Here is a 16,267-nt window from a genome sequence, read left to right as displayed (position 1 = left end):
TGAGTGAAATAAGCCAGTCCCAAAGGGACAAATACCATATGTTCTCCCTGATCGGTGACAACTGACTGAACACCAAAAAGGAAACCTCCTGAAGTGAAACGGACACTATGGGAAACGGTGACTTGATCAGCATAGCCCTGACTGTTCATGAACAACTTAATACATTATCCCTCTTAGTAGTTTTTTTGTCTGTTCTACTTAATATGACTGGTTTAATTCTGTAATTAATACACAGTTATTCTTAAGTGTTAAAAATTAACTGAAATGTGATACCTGTTAAACATAAGAGTGGGAATAAGAGAGGGAAGAGATGTATAATTTGGGACATGCTCAAGCTGACTTGCCCCAAATGGTAGAGTTAAAAACATACCAGGGGATTCCAATTCAATCCCATCAAGGTGGCATGTACCAATGCCATCTCACTATTCCAAGTGATCAATTTCAGTTCACAATTGATCATAATGAAAGGACTAAGAGTCAAAGGGAGCACATAAACAAGTCTAGTACCTGCTAACACTAACCGATGGAATAAATAAAGGGGAGAGTGATCCAACATGGGAAGTGAGATACTCAGCAGACTCATAGAATGGCAGATGTCCTAAATAGCACTCTGGCCTCAGAATCAGCCCTAAAGGCATTCGGATCTAGCTGGAAAGCCCATGAGAGTATTTCAGGCATGGAAAGCCAAGACACTCTGGCAAAAAGATCTCTGTGAGTGAGATCCCAGTGGAAAGAACAGGTCTTCAAAGAAGGAGGTACCTTTCTCTGAAGGGAGGAGAGAACCTCCACTTTGACTATGAGCTTGTCTAAACAAGAGAAGAATCGGAGAACTCAGAGGGCTTCCATAGCCTTGGAAACTCATGACTGGAGCATAGGGAGACTACTGATGCCATAGACAGGAGTGTCAATTGGTAAAGTCAACAACAGGAGTCACTGTGCACTTACTCCTCATGTAGGATCTCTGTCCTTAATGTGCTGTGTATTGAGATTTAATGCTATAACGAGTACTCAAACAATATATTTCACTTTGTGTTTTTATGGGGGTGCAAACTGTTGAAATCTTTACTTAATGTATACTAAACTGATCCTCTGTGAAAAAAAAAAAGAAAGAAATTATCAACTCCCAACTTGACTCTCACTGGGATTAAACATGACAATAGGTCTGATCTGATTTCATCATCATTTAAAAAAATCATCTATTATTTTTCACTTTATGTTTCTGTGTGAGAGCAAACTGTTGAAATCCTTACTTAATGTATACTAAGCTGATCTTCTGTATATTAAGATAATCGAAAGTGAATCTTGATGTGAATGGAAGGGGAGAGGGAGTGGGAAAGGGGAGGGTAGTGGGTGGGAGGGACGGTATGTGGGGGAAGCCATTGTAATCCATAAATCGTACTTTGGAAATTTATATTCATTAAATAAAAGTTAAAAAAATCATTAATTTATTTGAGAGTCAGGATTATGGAGAGGCGGGGGGAGAGAGAGAGAGAGAGAGAGAGAGAGAAAGCCTTCCATCCATTGGTTTCAGTCCTTCATCAGCTGGTTCACTCCTCACATGGCTGTAACAGTTGGAGCTGGGCTGAACCAATGCCAGGAGCCAGGAGCCTCTTCCAGGTATCCCACATGGGTACAGGGGTCCAAGTACATGGGCCATCCTTCACTGCTTTTCCAGACCATAGCAGAGATCTGGATCAACCGGCACCTATATGGAATGCCAGCACCGCGGGTGGAGGCCCAGCTTACTGCACGACAGCTCTGGCCCCTGATGAAGTTTCTTACAAAGCTAACCATCGTGTAAGTGCCTCCTCAGCATAAGACCATTTGTACCCAGAATTCCAAGTGCCTCTATCAGCTCTTGTTCCACCACCAGCAGGATGGCAACTTTCTTAGCAACATCATGACCCCCAGCATCCAACACCCTCCATCCTTATCCTAGAAACTGCTTCCTTCATTATCTAGCAAATTAATTTCTCTCTGGTCCTCCTGTGGTGGTTACACTGGAGGAGGGAATCTTGTGGAGTCGGGGCACAACATAGGGAGTTGGGAGAGAGCAGCAGCAGGATGGCACTTGGGAAAATTGAGCTTTGCTTTAAGTTGGGTATCTAGACTCTTTGGATGAGCCCCTGTGTTCTAGCATCATGGAATTTAATTGACAATACACATTGCCTTTCCCAGAAAAACTTCTAGACCACAAGTACTTTTCTCTTCCTCTTCTTTGTGACTCTATCTTCTGGAACAGACATGAAACAAATATGGCCAGCTGGCTGGCTACTGCCCATGCCCTTCTTAGCTCCCCCTGATCATTACCTCAGCAGAAGTGGATGGGAAAGCAGACTGAGAGGTCACTGCAGAACAAACATTCTGGATGGGTTACATGGCAATGGCCTGGGCCTAAAGTTATATGTGCATAGGACCCACTGGGCAGACTTTCCCTCAGGTCACAAGAGCCTGCCTGAGGCAGAAAGGAGCATACTTACCTAATTAAAGTAATCTCTTTTGCAGGCAGCCTGGTGCACCATGTTCCCATGTGTGGCTGCCATTCACTGAGAACAGTTGCCTTCACCATTGTTCCTTATATTAAAAAGCCCCAGAGTGAGGGTCAGGATCTTGGGAGAAAAATACAGAGTTGAACAGTTGCACCAAGTTACAGGGTCCAGAGGTAGGTAGGATTGGGTGGTCCTGGAGATTGAGTATCTGATGGATGGACAAGCCTTCCTTACACCTCAAGAAGAGGATTCCAACAAGATTTTGGAGCAGAAAGAAGCTATGGGGTGATATTTAGTCTTGGAAGTAGTGACACTTGGTGATAGCATAACAAAATTTCATTATCAACTGCATCAGTGCCTCAACAGTCATTCTCCGACATCAGTGGTGAAAGGAGATTATGTATTTACTTTCCTCTGTTCTCTGGAATCTTTTAATATAGTTGAGCATAGCACCATAATGCACAAGGAAAAATTAAGGTGCAATTGATGAGAGTCTGCAATTAAGTGCTAAGTTATCTGGCAGAGGCCTTAAGTGCTGCAGAAATCCAAAGTAGGGGTCACCAATGAAAGCTAAATAATGCATGGATACCTGGGGTTCTGATGTCTGAGAATCTGCAACTACAATTAGTACAGATTTCCTGAAGGAGAGGGACTGGCATTGCACATTAAGAGATGAAGAGAACTAAGCTTGAGGGGGAGGGGCGGTCAGAGGCTCTGGCTTGATGCACACGGAATGGTGGAGAAAAGGCCAGTAAGCAGATGGATATTAGGACCAAGTGCAGGAGGTCTAGCTCTGACAAGGTCAGGGTGGGGTGTGCAAGGAATCAGGGTTGTTAAATGCTGGCTCCTGAGGCATGGGTGCTGTGGAAATCAGGCTCAATGTCTCAGGAAGTGGGCTTTTGGAAAAATAACCTTAAAATGAATGTAGACTCCAAAAACTCCCTTTGAAAGGTGAAGTTCTTAGAGAGTCTGCAGCATGTCTGCGTTTTCAAGAGCTCCCATCACTTTGTAGACAATGTGTCATTCAATGCCCACAGAAGCCCTGGGAGGCAGAAAGGGATTGGAACCATGGACTCCAAATAGAAATTATTTAAGTGGAAACAGCATAGTGTCAGCACTCTAGGAGGGGACAGATGTAGCAGATACCTGCTGCATTCCAGAATCTCTCTTGAAGCTCACACCTCACAGACATATACCTGCTAAACAAAGATAATAATAATATCATTGATCAAGTGCCTATGCCAGGCTACATACTTTAAAGAAAATAATTCATTTTATCCTGAAATTTTTCCAAACTGAGCGTTGTTACTAATTCTTTTCCACAGACAAGGAAACTGAAGCACAGACAGGTTAAACAACTTGCCCAAGATCACGCAGCTGGTAAATAGCAGAGTCAATATTTGAAACCAGGTAGACTGCCCCAGCCCCACTCTCTTAGCAGAGCCTTGCTCCAAAGGTGCCCTCTGGAAAGATCTACCATACAGCCCTAACAGGAAACATCTCATTCCATCTCCACAACAGAATTGGAAGCAAGGAACTATCAAAGGACCTGGGACTGCAAAGATGTAGGCTGTCCAGAGAGAGTAGAATATATAAGAAGGTCACAGAGTGTAAAGATCTGTCTGGGAGACAGTGAACTTCTACTGTCCCACTTGGCATCACTTCTGTGGCCTCAAATTTAGCAGCCACAGCTGCAGCAGCAACAGCAGCAGTAAGAAAAGCTGAGCACTTTGTTGAAACCCCAATCCTACATGCTCCATTTGAGCCCCTCAGGAGTCCTGCAGGAATAGACTGGGCATGTGTGACACCGTGACTCCTCTTGGCTTAGCTGTAGACCTGGGCTGAAAGAGAAAGAGACATAATAGTGTTGCCAGCAGCCAAGGAAGGAGGTGAGGAGAGGAGGGCAGGGATAAACCCAGGGAAACATGACCGATGCCATGGGAGGACAAAGTCCCACAAGCAGAAGAAAACAGAGATCAAGATTCAATCTTTCAACAGAGCCTAGCCTGAGGGGTGGAGGGTGCAGCAAACACACCACAGTGGGATCTTAAGATAGCTTTTATGAGAACAGTGAGCTATCCGGAGGTTGGGCAATGTCTGGGAGACTTCCAGGCCTTTAGGTGATGGAACATAGAGGAGGGTCCTTTGAGAGGGAAAGCCTGCTGTGCTTTAGAGACTACAGTGTTCTTAACCTTCTATTATGCTGTGGACTCTTGACTCATGGGTGATGTTGATGGACCTCCATTCTTAGAAGAATAAGTATATAAAAATACTTGGGGCTGGCGATGTGGCGCAGTGGGTTAAAGCCCTGGCCTGAAGTGCCAGCATCCCATTTGGGCACCAGTTTGAGTCCCTGCTGCTCCTCTTCCGATCCAGCTCTCTGCTATGGCCTGGAAAAGCAGTAGAAGATGGCCCAAGTCCTTGGGCTCGTACACCCATGTGGGGGACCCAGAGCAAGCTCCTGGCTCCTGGCTTCAGATCAGCACAGCTCCAGCCATTGCGGCCATCTGGGGGGTGAACCAGCAGATGGAAGACTTCTCTCTCTCTCTCTGTGTCTCTACCTCGCTCTGTAACTCTGTCTTTCAAATAAATAAATCTTTTAAAAATGCTCAATATTGTAAAGGAAAATAAATTATATCCAAATACAGAAAACTTACATGATATACTAACACAAATGCATATTTACTAATGTACAAAATAACAAGATCTAGTGGTGAATTTAATAACTACCGTAATTTCAAAATACTGTCCACTATAAAGGCTATTTGGATACAGCTGAAATAATAATGTGATATGAAAATATCTGTAATTTCTCTCAGTGGAAAATTCTCACATATTACTAATTCTATTGTGGTTCATTGCCTACCTTCAAATTTGAATGCAATGAGAAGTTTCAATTGGAAGTTAATGAAAATAAAAATTCATTTTTTCCCTCGCAAGATCACACAGGCTCTGGCTGATGGACAATGGACATTCATTAGATTTACAACCAGATGACTGAAGAGTAAGTCACAGGTTTCCTGCCCATAATGTGCCCTTGAAAGTGAGCTCTGACTCTTGATAACCCCATTTTTCCCTCCCATAAATGCTCTTGAGAAAGCAATCTTGCTGAGTTCTTTGCTTTGATTCTAGAGGTCAGATCAGAGGAAAGCCAGTCAGCCTTAAGTGTAATCCAAATTCATCAGTCCATCATCCCATCCACAAAACAGATCCCCATGTTCACGGGACCACTTTTGTTGGCTATTAAATGGAATTTCTCCTGTTCTTTGACAACAGGTTCTAAAGGTCATGCCCAAAAAGGGAATCAGACCAGCCCCAGTGAGTTTTCCTGAGCAAATGACAAAGAATGAGATCAAGAGCAAGAGAGTGAGAGAGCAAGAACGAAAGTGAGAGTGAGAGATAAAAAAAAATTAGAGAATAAAAATGTAAATAGGTCCTTTGGTTCTACCCTTTTGTCTCAGTTGGAGACACCAAGGCACAGAAATGGGACATACCACAGTAGGACCACAGTCTTCCAGTGCAAACTCACCAGCTAATTTCTTGTAACTCAGGCCTCTTTGACCAGAGATGAACCAGTTGCTTGGAAGATGCTCCTGGAAATGTGATTCAAAATGGCTAACAGCTTCCATTGCCTCATGTTGCTGTATCTCTTGTGGCAAGCACAGACTATATGGACTATAATGCAGAGCCTTTAGGATAGGGAGCCAGATGCCTGCAATTGTCATCCTTTTGGATACCTTGGAGCCCTCAGTGGGGTCCAGGCTATTCCATCTGGCCGAGGCAAAAGAGCATGAAGTGTGAATGCACGTGGGACTTCCTCACATGCATAATTTCCTTCTCCAATTTCCAAAACAGTCAATGAACGATTGTTCATCATCATCACCTGTTGCAGTTGATTTCTCAACAATGTTGCAGTGGATTCGTTTCTGAGAAGAGGAGCGTGGTGGGGGCAAGAGGCACGGAGTCACCACACAGACCCCGGGAGTCGGGTGAAAGCAGGCTTGAGGCAAGCAGCCCTCAGACTCGTTTATTTCAGTTAGTACAACAGCTTATATAGCCAAGGCCAGCCAATCTGGTAAAGGGGCGGTGTGGTTTATGCCCCAACCAATCACAGCCTGTTGCCAGGCAGTATCTGAAGCCATCCAATCACAGCCTGTTGCCAGGCAGGCTCCATTGCCAGTTGGGGTTCAAAGCCATTCCTGAGTAAGTGACGCTTGCTTGCCAGCGGCCATCTTGGCATGGCCTTCTCATTCCACCACAATCACCATTATGATTATCATCATCATTATTGCCATTGTCATTATTTTTGCTTTTTCATTATTTAGCTGGTTTCTAATCCCACTTATGTTGGCAGACCACAGTCCTTACTCATGCTCAAGACAAAATTGGAGGGGTGGGCGGTTCTGTGGCATAGTGGGTAAAGCTGCCACCTGCAATGCCGGCACCCCATATGGGCGCCAGTTCAAGTCCCGGCTACTCCACTTCCAATTCAGCTCTCTGTTATGGTCTGTGAAAGCAGTAGAAGATGGCCCAACTTCTTGGGCCCGTGCACCCATGTGAGAGACCGGAAGAAGCTCCTGGCTCCTTGTTTAAGATCAGTGCATCTCTGGCCATTGCAGCCATTTCAGAATTCAGCCAGCAATTGGAAAACCTCCCTCTATCTCCCTCTGCCTCTCTCTAACTCTGCCTTTCAAATAAATAAATAATAAAGCTTTAAAAAAAAAAAAGTCCAAATGAGCTACTGGAAAAAGCACTGAACTGCAGTTCATATTTGAATCCCAGCTCTGCCTACTTCCTTTTGGGGTAGATGACTTCATTGAATCCTCAACCCTGCTGAATCTCAGTCCCTGACCTTCAAACTGGGGAGCCTGACCTCTGGCTCTAGCTAGTATTGCTGTTGACAAAAGCACATGAGCCAATTTGACAACACATGTGATAGTTGTTTGGCACTCTCCTTCTCTATGTGGGTAGTATCCAGGCAGTGCCTATTAGAAATCAGATTCCCTGGTGGTTACACCACTTGGCTTTCTGTTTGCAAGATGGAGCTCTTAACGGAGGCACCAGTACATTCAAATACGAAATCTGAAAAGAATGTAATTTTCTACTTTTTTTCTTCTTGCACAAAAGGAAAAGTGATTTATTGCATGCTTCCCAGAGCACATTAGTGACTGACAAATCTGGAGCTTGAAGTCAGTTTGTGAACAATTTATGATATCAAGATATGCATCAAGCTCTGACCTTTCAGGCCGGAAGGGTGGGGCAGGGGAAAGATCAGAGGTCCCCTGCCACATACCATGCACATTTTAGCTTTACATCAACACCAAACGATGAGCAACTATTGGACCCTGGAAATCCACAAACCAGCCTCCACCCAGAAGCAGAACTTTGCAGAGGAATAACACAGGCTTAAGAATCAGTAGTGCTTGAGTTCCCAACCTAGTGCTGCCACTTGAGCTCTGTGGAACTTTGCATAATTTCTTCCCTTTCTCTTTATAGAAATTTCTCAAATGATCTTCAAGTCAGTCTGTAGCCTTGAACTTTATCCTATTTCCTATCCTCCAGCTACTTACTAGAGACTGCTCTGTGACCCACCTCTGAACTCTAAATTTACACCAAAGTCCTATTCCCATTTCTTTGTACACACATCCTTCAACCAGTTAGCATTTGTGTCTCTAGACTCTGCCTTCCTTCCTGTCACTCTGCATGAACTTTCCCTGATCTGATCTTAGCTCAGGCATGCCAGTTGTGTACTCTGATCCTCTTCGTCTTCACCTACTTGAGACCATCACTGCAGTAAGTTTCTCCTCTTTCTGTATCTTTCGACTTTCTTCTCTACTAGATCATCTCCATGCACTGCAAGTGTACCTGATATCTACCATCTTGCACCATGGTGTCCTTCAAATACTGTTTTCTTAAGCCACACAGAGCCCAACATATAGTTCCTCTTCTGTGCTTCACGTTGTCACCTCACCCTTGTAAGCTTCTCATCCACCACTTCACTAAAATGATTTTTGTCAGATCACTAAAATGCTATATCTTGCTGTGGCTCATGATCACTTCTGTCCTCATTTTTCTAAACTTTCAACAGCATTTGACATGTTAACCATTCCTTTATTTTTAAAGATTTATTTATTTGTTTGAAAGTCAGAGTTACACAGAGAGAGAAGGGGGAGGAAGAGGCAGAGAGAAAGAGAGAAAGAGAGGTCTTCCATCCTCTGGTTCACTACCCAAGATAGCTGCAACAGCCGGAGCTGTGCCGATCTGAAGCCAGGAGCAAGGAGTTTCTTCCAGCTCTCCCACGTGGGTGCAGGGGCCGAAAGACTCGGGCCATCTTCTACTGCCTTCCCAGGCTATAGCAGAGAGCTGGATCAGAAGAGGAGCAGCCGGGTCTCAAACCAGTGCCCATATGGGATGCCAGCACTGCAGGTGGAGGCTCTATCTATTATGTCACAGCACCAGCCCCCATTCCTTTATTCTTAAAATACCCTGTTCCATGGTAAGACCAAGAATTATACTCACCTGGTTTTCACCCCAACTGTAGCTGCTTTCTTGAAGTCTCCTTTGCTAGAGCTTCTTCCTCTCCTTGACCTCTGAAAGTGGATGTGCCCCAAGGTTCCATCCTTGATTCTCTGTCTCACCTATACTCCCTTGCCCGGTGATCACTTGGTTTGTAATATCATTCAGGTAATGATGACTTGTCTCTACCTCTTCCAAGATTACTGGACTCACATAACAAACTACCAGCTTCTCTTCATGTGGGTAAATGATAGGCATCTCAGACTCAACATCTACAAAACAGACCAGCTCCTGCCATCACCAAGTCTGCTTCTCAATCAATTTCTTCCCATCTCAACAAAGGCATCATCATCTTCCCATTGGTTCTGGTCACCCTCAAATTTACAAGTCAGCCTTGACTCTTCTTTTTCTATCATCTCCAATATCCTACACATTGACAGTTGCTGCCAGCAATATGATCAATATTTAGCATCCAACCACCTCTTCCCACCATTTCTAATCTCACCTCTGTGGCCCAATCCACTATCAACTCTCCTCTCCCCTGGATCATTTCAGTATAGCTTCATCTAATCCAATATGACCTCTTGCTCCACTACTCACCCCCATTGAACGTGAACATTACCAAAGACTTCCACATTACTAAATCTATTGGCCACTTACCTGTCTTCATCTTGCTTAACCTTTCAGGAACACTGTCAGTCGTATTTGTTGGCCCTTCCTTCCCTATTTAAACCTCTATAACTATACTTCAGTTCCGAGCTTCAGACCTATATATCCAAGTGCCTACCAACCAATTCCACTTAGGTAAACCAGCAGTGAATCAAATGCCTTATGCCCAAAACTGAATTCCTGTTCTTCTTCCCATGGCTTTCCTACCTCCAATGGCACCCCTCTCAGAAATGGCACAACTATCTGTTCTATTTCCTAAGCAAAAGACCAGAATGTAACCATGACAACTGTCCTTCACCATACTCATTCAGTCAGTCCTGTCAACAATCTCTTGGCTTTGCTCCCTTCTCTGCATCTTTTCAGGTGGCATTTTAAATCCATATCAGCATCATCTGTCACCTATACTTCTGCAACTGCCCCCTTATCTAGTGTTCTTGCATTTGCCACTCTTCTGTCCTCTCTCTACACCTCAGGAATGCTGAGAGCATGAAGTGGATCAGAACCCTGTTCTGTTCAAGTCCCCAGGAATCTTTTTTTTCCCATTGCTTCTGGTATCAAGTTCAAGTCCTTAGGTCAGCATTAAAGACCATGTAGGACCTTGCCCTAGACAACCTCAGCCTGTCTTCACTCCTTGAGGTCCCAGCCTTGACAGAAAACTTGCTGCTTCCTAAACTCATTTCTGTACCTTTGCTGTCTCTTCTACCTAGCATGGCTTTACTCTTTATCACCACATGGCATACTCCTCATTTTCTCTTCCTAAGTCAACCATCAATTCCTGTAAGAGTTTCCCTATCTCCAAGCTCTCCCTCCCCCTACCCCCACTGCTATTGGGTCTGGGTTAAGAATATTTCCTCTGGATTCCCACAGCCTCCTGTGTTTTCTTATTATTAATCTTTATTACATAAGTCCCTCAAACTGGTGGATCTTCAAAAGCAGGGATCTTGTTGCTCTATCATCTCTGTGAACAGGAGACACAATTTCATATTTCCCTCATCTGTACCCATAGCTCTCTTCTATTCAAAATCCTGCCCTGCTTGCAATTTTTCTCCTACTGGGGCCGGAGCTGTGTTTCACTTGGTCAATCCTCCGCCTGTGGCACTGGCATCCCATATGGGCGCTGGTTCTGGTCCTGGCTGCTCCTCTTCCAGTCCAGCTCTCTGCTGTGGCCCAGGAAGGCAGTGGAGGATGGCCCAAGTGCTTGAACACCTGCACCCGCATGGGAGACCTGGAAAAAGCACCTGGCTCCTGGCTTCGGTTTAGCGCAGCTCTGGCCATAGTGGCCATTTGGGGGGTGAACCAACGGAAGAAAGACCTTTATCTCTGTCAAATAAAAAAATTTTTTCTCCTATTAAAAGATTAGAAGGGCTGGCGCTGTGGCACAGTAGGTTAATCCTCCGCCTATGGCACTGGCATCCCATTTGAGCACCAGTTTGAGTCCTGGCTGCTCCTTTGCCAATCCAGCTCTCTGCTATGGCCTGGGAAAGCAGTAGAAGATGGCCCAAGTGCTTGGGCCCCTGCACCTGTGTGGGAAACCAGAAAGAAGCTCTTGGATCCTGGCTTCAGATTTGCCCAGCTCTGTCCGTTACGGCCATTTGGGGAGTGAACCAGCGCACTGAAGACCTTTCTCTCTGCCTCTCTCACTGTCTATAACTACCTCTCAAATAAATGTTTTTAAAAATTAGAATTTTATGATAATATCTCAGTAATCAATTCCATATTCATCATACTGCTACTTTCCTAGGTGTTGGTGGTGACAGTAGTGTTTGCTAGAGTTTGATTGTGTTGTCCTTTGTTTGGTTTTATTTTACACCTATAGCGGTTTGCCTGCCAGTCCCTGAAAACCTAACCCAAATTCCATTAGACCCTTTCACCAGCCAGCTACACAATAGCTTCTGCCTGGGGAGGTTCAGAAATCCAAAGGAGGGATGGAGATGGTCCCAGCAGCCACAGTCACCATACCTGCACAACACCTTACAGTGGAAAAGCTTTTCTGTCATCTCCCTGACATGTGCTACTCTGCACTCAGTAATGTAGAGAAGGTAGGCATTCCATTATTCTCACTTAGCAGGTGAGTAAACTGAAGCAGTAAGAAGGAGGAAGGGTCACTAATGCTTCTCAGAAGAATTCCAGTTCCTGAAAAGGAGGTCTGGCATGGCTTGCTGGACAAGTCTGGACTAGGGTGTAACAAGCAAGGCACCAAGGGTGTGAAATTTAAGGAAACACTCTCAGTGCTATGCAAATTCAGGGTTAGCATCAGAGTGTGATAGTCTGTGGGTGAACCAGGTATCTGAGGCTGTAGATGCTTATAAACAGTACAGATGAAAAAGGATACATTTATGCAAGTGCTCTCAACTATCAATATGGTTGCGTTAATGGAGAAGGGTGGAAAGGGATGCCCAAGTTGAAATTGTGAGAACTAGTATCCATACAGTATACAGAGCTTGGGAGTGCATATGGAAGCCTGCAATGTCCCCAGATCCATCCTGGAAGGAAAGAGGGAGAGGAAGCCAGAAAAAAAAAAAATGTGACCCATTGGAGTAACTTGCAGCTACCCACACAGAAAAAACTCAGAGTAGCCCTGTGAGAAATGTCCACTATAATGGTCCTAAACAAGAGGAAGAACACTAGCCTGTCATTGCAACATAATCTGGCTGGCTGGCTTACTTGATGTCTTAGGCTCAGCCCCTTCTTCTCTGGGGGCTTCAGAATCCCCATTGATACACAGGAACCTCACATTCTATGTTGTGGGGTTATTTTGGTTTCAAGCTCTCCTTCATAACTCGAGTCCCTGGCCCATTCTCTGAGCCTAGAAGACAGCCACTAGTGGGGGAGCTGCTGATAGAAGCCATTTAGAAAGGAAATCTATTTTGCATGAGTCTCAGAAAGTTATTATACATAGAAGGTTTGATTTAACACCCTTTCAATAATCCCCAATTCATCATCTTGAAGGTTTTGAAGAAAGAAAAGTGCCATTTTCTAAATGCCATTGTGTAATCAAGTCTCACAGCCAGCCCAGTACATCCCCACATCCACATGTTTGCCTGGACTACTACCTCTCAACATTGCACCTTTGACAGAAAGCCCCAATTGTGTAAGGTTGTGCAGGGTCACAGGGAAGAGCCAGGGAATCCCAGCCACAACACAGACCACATGGCAGGCCCTCTGTGAAAAGCTGGGGGAAATATCTTAGCAAGGAGTTCCTACCTGCCACAGAGTCATTCTGTCTCTCCTGAGTTTGGAACTGTTCCCCAAGCTACCTTTCTTCAAAGGGCAAGGATCACCTTCTAGGAGCACTATTGTGCCTGTAGTGCATCATGAACAGCAACCCAAGAACCAGAATGCATACATTTGCATCCTGGCTTCAGTATGTGCCTTTGTTTTTTTTTTGTTTTTTGTTTTGTTTTTTTTTTGTTTTGTTTTTTGTTTTTTTTTTTTTTGCTGTTGTTTTTATTTTTACCCCAAAGAAGCCTTTTATTTAATGAGTACAGATTTCTTAAGTACAACTTTAGGAATATAGTGATTCTGCCCACCATATCTGCGCTCCCACTCTATCTCCTCCTCCCTCTCCAATTCACAGTCCCATTCTCCATTAAGATTCATTTTTAATTAACTTTATACATAGAAGACCAATTCTATACTAAGTAAAGATCTCAAAATTTGCACATACACACAAAAAACTGTTTGATAACAAGTTTTACAGTTAATTCTCTTAATATAACTCATTGAGGACAGATTTCCTGCATGGGGAAGTAAGGGCACAGTGACTCTTGTTGTTAATTTAACAATTAACACTGTTATGTATGATGTTCGAGTTATCACCTGAGGCTCTTGACATGAGCTGCCAAGGTTATGGAAGCCTTTTGAATCCACAATCTCCATCACTATTTAGAGAAGGCCACAAGCAAAGTGGAAGTTTTCTTTTCCCTTCAGAGAAAAGTGCACCCTTCTTTGATGGCCACTTTCCACAGGGGTATCTCTCTCTCTCTCAGAGATCTTTCATGTAGGACATTTTTTCACAATGTCTTGGCCTCCCACACCTGAAATGCTCTCATGGGCTTTTCAGTCAGACCAGAATGCCTTAAGGGCTGATTCTGAGGTCAGAGAGCTATTTAAAGCATTTGTCAATCTATGAGTCTGCTGCATGTACTGCTTCCTATGTTGGAACATTTTGAATTCTATCTATTGTTATTACCAGATATTTCTTATTTATATGATCCATTTAACACTTACTCCAATCTATATGACCACTTTAACACTCAATATGGTCACTTTACCTGCTCCTGAACACCTCTCTCTCTCTCTCTCTCTCTCTCCCCATCTCCTGACCTCTCTCTCTCTCTCTCTCTCTTACACTCTTTCTACCTCTTTTTCCTTCTTCACCCCTTCCCTCCAGTCTGTCGGGTTTCCCCCAATAAACTCTTTCCTTTAAAAAAAATAATATGGTCACTTTAACACTTAAGATGGTATTTTTATCACCCAGCTTGCTTAATGGGATTTGGGGTCCCATGGCAAATTTTTAAACTGTATCCTTAGAAGTAAGTCTGGGGGCCAGCGCAGTGGCACAGTAGGTTAATCTTCTGCCTGTGGTGCTGGCATCTCATATGAGCGTCGGTTTTGTCTCAGCTGCTCCTCTTCCAATCCAGTTCTCTGCTGTGGCCTGGGAAGGCAGTAGAAGATGGCCTAAGTGCTTGGGACCCTGCACCTGCATGGGAGACTGGGAAGAAACACCTGGCTCCTGGCTTTGGATAAGCACAGCTCTGGCCGTTGGGGCCAATTGGGGAGTGAACCAGCAGATAGTGGATCTCTCTCTCTCTCTCTCTCTCTCTCTTTCTGCCTCTTCTCTCTGTGTGTAACTCTGACTTTCAAATAAAGAAATAAATCTTAAAAAAAAAGAAGTAAGTCCATAGGAATGTATGAAGAACTATACAGCTTTACAGTTACAAACTTCCTCCTCCTTTTCTTATTCCCACTCTTATTTTTTACTGGGATCTGTTGCAGTTGATTTCTCAACAATGTTGCAGTGGATTCGTTTCTGAGAGGAGGAGTGTGGTAGGGGCAAGAGGCGCGGAGTCGCCACACAGACCCCAGGAGTCGGGTGAAAGCAGACCAGAGGCAAGCAGTCCGCAGACTCATTTATTTCAGTTGGTACAACATCTTATATAGCCAAGACCAGCCAATCCGGTCAAGGGGCGGTCTATGCCCCAACCAATCACAGTCTGTTGCCAGGCAGTTTCCAAAGCAATCTAATCACAGCCTGTTGCCGGGCAGGCTCCATTGCCAGGTGGGATTCAAAGCCATTCCTGAGTAACTGACAGTCACTTGCCAGTGGCCACCTTGGCATAGCCTTCTCATTCCACCACAGGGATCTATTTTCAATTGACTTTATACACTTATAATTAACTCTATGTTAAGTGAAGAGTTCAACGATAGTATGAAGAAATGAAAAAAAAAAAAACTGTTCCTCAACAGTCAAGACAAGGGCTGTTCAAGTCATTGCTTCTCAAAGTGTCAATTTCACTTCTACAGATTTCCTTTTAGGTACTACATTTGTTGTCACAGATCAGGGAGAACATATGGTATTTGTCCCTTTGGGACTGGCTTATTTGACTAAGTATGATGTTTTCCAGATTCATCCGTTTTGTTACAAATAACCGGATTTCTCTCTCTCTCTCTCCCTCTCTCTCTCTCTCTCTCTCTCTCTGTCTCTCTCTCTTTTACCACTGTGTGGTATTCCATAGAGTGCATATCCCATAATTTACTTATCCAGTCTTCTGCTGATATGCATTTAGGTTGATTCCATGTCTTAGCTATTGTGAGTTGAGCTGCAACAAACATAGCGGGTACAGATAACTCTTTTATTTACTGATTTCATTTCCCTTGGGTAAATTCCCAGGAGAGAGATGGCGGGTCATACGGTAGGTCTTGTGACCCTGCAGCTTGAGATGGCCATTTTATACTCCCATATGCTCATCTTTAAAGAGAAAATAATAACAGCACACCAACTTCCTGGAGTTGTTATGGAAATCAAATGTTTTTTTTTTTTTCTTTTTTTTTTAATTTCTTTTTTTTAACTTTTATTTAATGAATATAAATTTCCAAAGTATGGCTTATGGATTACAATGGCTTCCCCCCCATAACGTCCCTCCCACCCGCAACCCTCCCCTTTCCCACGCCCTCTCCCCTTCCATTCACATCAAGATTCATTTTCGATTCTCTTTATATACAGAAGATCAGTTTAGCATACATTAAGTAAAGATTTCAACAGTTTGCTCCCACACAGAAACATAAAGTGAAAAATAATAGATGATTTTTTAAATGATGATGAAATCAGATCAGACCTATTGTCATGTTTAATCCCAGTGAGAGTCAAGTTGGGAATTGATAATTTCTTTTTTTTTTTTTTTTTTTACAGAAGATCAGTTTAGTATACATTAAGTAAAGATTTCAACAGTTTGCACCCCCATAGAAACACAAAGTGAAATATACTGTTTGAGTACTCGTTATAGCATTAAAGCACAATGTACAGCACATTAAGGACAGAGATCCTACATGAGGAGTAAGTGCACAGTGACTCCTGTTGTTGACTTTACAAA

Source organism: Oryctolagus cuniculus, chromosome X (assembly GCF_051225735.1).
Source record: "Oryctolagus cuniculus isolate XC-2025 breed Fujian yellow rabbit chromosome X, ASM5122573v1, whole genome shotgun sequence".
Classification (NCBI taxonomy): domain Eukaryota; kingdom Metazoa; phylum Chordata; class Mammalia; order Lagomorpha; family Leporidae; genus Oryctolagus; species Oryctolagus cuniculus.
The sequence above is the reverse complement of the archived record's forward strand: the minus strand, read 5'-3'. Positions refer to the sequence as shown.